The sequence below is a fragment of the Coptis chinensis genome, chromosome 5, assembly GCF_015680905.1.
Source record: "Coptis chinensis isolate HL-2020 chromosome 5, ASM1568090v1, whole genome shotgun sequence".
Classification (NCBI taxonomy): Eukaryota; Viridiplantae; Streptophyta; class Magnoliopsida; order Ranunculales; family Ranunculaceae; genus Coptis; species Coptis chinensis.
In genome coordinates this window covers 14,470,164-14,473,921 of record NC_141460.1, presented here as the reverse complement: position 1 = coordinate 14,473,921, position 3,758 = coordinate 14,470,164, and the positions used below count along the sequence as shown (strand labels likewise).

The 3,758-nt window shown below is 36.4% G+C and overlaps 1 long non-coding RNA gene across 1 annotated transcript; it reads right to left on the bottom strand.

Annotated features, from left to right (window-relative positions):
* Positions 1-878: 878 nt before the first annotated feature.
* Positions 879-3,591, bottom strand: LOC147496819 (uncharacterized). Its single transcript, XR_015196664.1, has 2 exons — positions 3,251-3,591; positions 879-1,112 (listed from the first exon to the last, which is right to left on the bottom strand). It is a non-coding gene; the product is annotated as an uncharacterized LOC147496819 (long non-coding RNA).
* Between the last annotated feature and the right edge of the window lie 167 nt (positions 3,592-3,758).

Sequence of the window (3,758 nt, the reverse complement as noted above, 5' to 3'; positions counted from 1 at the left end):
AGGATAAAATAGATGGTATTGTTTTCTAAATACTTCACTACAAGAAACAGGGTCTTTGGCGACAAAAAAAATTGTCGCTGAAAATCGCATAAACGTCGCTAATACAAATTGGCGACGCTTTTTGGAGTGTCGAGTCAACGTCGCTAATGCTATAGTCGGCAATGATATGCAGCCACGCTATTTTAACGTCGCCAAATAGCCGATATTTATCGACGTTTATTACTGTCGCTATTTCTCTAATTTCGTCGCCGCTAACTCATTTTGGTATTCTCATTTGCGATAACGTCGCGAAAAGATGAAATTTTGGCGACATTTTTAAAATCGTCGGTAATAAAGCATTACTAGCAACGTTTTTAACGTCAATAAAAGTCTGAAAATTTTGAAAATTTTAGCATTATTAGTGACGTTTTAATCATCGCTATAAGTCCAAAAAATTAAAAAACAAATATCTTATTAGCGACGTTTTTATTGTCACTAAAGATATTAGTAATTTGAAACTTTGGTTATATAAGCGACTTTGTTATCATCGTTAAAGATCTAAAATATTTGAATTTTGTGTATTTTTAGTGACGTTGTTATCATCGTTAAAGATCTAAAATATTTGAATTTTGTGCATTTTTAGTGACGTTTCTATCGTCGAAAAAGGTAAAACAAATTAAAAAAATTAGTGTTATAAGTGACGCTTTTTCATTAGCTATTGGTTAATTGTAATCATATTCCCACACTACATACGTCACAAAAGACTATTTTGATCACTAATATCGTTTCCGATTGCCCCCCCTATTCAACAAATAAACACAACCAGAACATCAATTATCTTAAGCAACAAAATTTCAATAAATAAAAGTGAGTTAATTCACTCCATTAGAAACAAAAGAGAGTTGCATCATCCCCTTTCATAATTTTTATTTCTGAACTTATCTTAAGAAAAGTATTAACTTAAACAAAAACATTTCTAAACATCCCTCAAGTAGCTTGAGAATGAACCATCTTCACAAAATAAAAAATGATAATAAATAACATTTAGATTCCTCTAGTGCCTCTTGCAATTCCAAAACGCCATTTCTTCACAAAAACTAATACCAAACCGATCCATTTTGGCATAAGATTATCTGCATACAAAGATATTATCTATTAGACACAAAACAAAAAAAATTGAAACAAAAATATAATAGTTTCATCACGTCAAAATTAAAATCCAGTGAACTATTAACAATTATGTTAAGTTTAAATTGTATCAAAATAATTTATCCATTAGACCTCTACTAGCTAGTATTCATTGAGATAAATCTAAGAACTGAATTATATACAAAACAAGAATTTCATTAATATGAAGAGGCACAAAGGTACAAGGCTAGAGGAGTCTGCAGTACGAAGTTATATACCTCCTTAGCACGGCACTAAGGAAAGCATAGACTCTAAAGACCACGAATATATAAGCCAAAATCCCATTTCCACTTCAAATAAGAATGTCTAATAATTCACAGCTCACATTCTATGTCAATGTCGTGTGGCGGCGATGCAAAGTGGCGGCGGTGGTGAAGGTGGTGGTGGCGATGGTGTGGTGGTGATGGTGATGGTGGTAGCGGTGATGGCGGTGGCGATGGCGGTGGCGGCGATGGCGATGGCAGTGGTAGGGTGGTGGAAGAATTCAGTGAGGCAAAGAGACAACATTGGGCATTACCAAAATGCCACGCCAAACACACAAACAACAACCTTGTGTATCCTATTCATGTGTTTATGTGGCTCTTTGGGCTTCATCTACATCCATATAATTCTTCTCGCATTGATTCTCCAACTTTTGTAACTGAATTTGAAACAGCAGAAGGAACTGAATTTTGGCAAGGTATAGGTATAGGTAACTGAATTTTGGCAAGGTATAGGTGAAAGGTCTCCCCTATTGTACAACTTTTGTAACTGAATTTGAACCAGCAGAAGGAACAATGCAAGATGTCTCAGCCATTTCATGTATCTCACCCTCATATGACAAGCATTCATCTGCTGAAAATTCCTTTAAAATCGACTCTTTATTGCATTTAGCAATTGAGGTGTTTCCCTGAAGAACCTCCGCCGAAGAAGCAACTCCTGTTGCATCAAGATACTTCAAACTCAAGGAACTTGATTCCGTATTACCCAAGTCAAGATCCTATTGATCTCCTCCAGTGGCCATTGCATCAACCTAACAGGACCATCAGCTCTATCCAATGGGCTCGATTCAACATCACTCACAACATCCACGGTAGTAGGCATTTGGATATTCACTTGTAAATCTAGAGTTAGCTTCAATGGGATCATCAAGGTTCATATACACTGGCTCATCTTCATTCGAGCTAGACTCAACAGATAGGGATTTAACCTCAGTAGGCATAGTACTAAAGGAATCGGTTGACCCTTCCAAACTAATAGATTCACTAGAAGACTCGAATATGGTCGAGCTTCTTCGATCAATAGATTCACGAAGAAGTTTTATGTGTACTCCACATAAACACATGAATAGGGTGACAAGTTCTATTGAAGATGACAAGTTATCTCCCAAGTAGCATTGAGATGAATCCGCGGGTTTGGAACCTACCCAAGATCGGTCCTAACTAAAGGTTCGACTCGGACAATATGAAAAAATAAAAGCTCTACCCTCCCTCATAACAAAAGGATTACCCACCTATCATGCTAATCAACCACCCAACAGAAACCCCACCCCAACACGCCTAACGTGAAACAAATCACCTCAAAATTACATAACATAGTCAAGTAAGGTAGACCTATATATATTGCAAGATACATACTTATAGAATAGAGTTAAATAGAACTAATCAAATCAATACTAGGGAAAGTAAATCTAAAGAAATTAATTTAAACATAAATAAATAAAGCCACAAACAATAGGGGTGGAAGAAGAATTTAGTGAGGAGCTATGAACTAATAGGTCATCTACTTAAAGTTTATGTCTACCCAAATCTCAAACAATTACATACCTAAGATAAGATATGTGACTTTTATAGTAAAATTTCGACAGAGTCTCCTCTCAGTATTTTCAACATTTCATAAATACAATAACTTTGTCATAACTGAAAAAATCACAATAATATATTTTACAAGACGGTGAAAAACCCATATTCCATTTACCAAAACTGAATGAACTATATACAACCTAAAACATGATATGGAGGCTTATTCATTCCGATCAAACAACTATATCCCAATCAAGCAACACCAACACATATCAGAAAATAGTTAAATTCATAAATCATACCACATTGAAGGAGGACCACCAAGCTTCTCCATGAGATAGTCCAACTGGCGTTGTTGTTGTTGAATTTGCGCCTGGTGTGTTTCTTGTGTCTCTTGAGCCGCTTCCTTCCATCCTCGCAACTCTTCTAGTTGAGACTCTGCCTCTTCTGCCCTTGCTCTCAACTGATCCACATCTGGGTGCTCATATCCAGCCACACGTTTACGGGATGGGGGTGCCTCGCCATGTCCAAGACCACGTTTATAACCAGGTCTTACGCCCAAGACTTCATCAAAAATCTCTTCTTCAGTCAAAGGGTTAGAACCTTCTAGTGTAGGTTGATTTTGTAATTCCACCATTCTCTCCTGAAAAGAAAACAAATAGATATAACTATCTCACAAAAGTACGATTTAGCTAACTTAAAGGGTAAGTAACGAAGTTAATTACATAATTATTTTTCGCCGGGAGAAACCCGGCCCTTTTTTCTCACTGAAATGAGTCTTACGATATAGTGCGATCATCGACCTCTTGT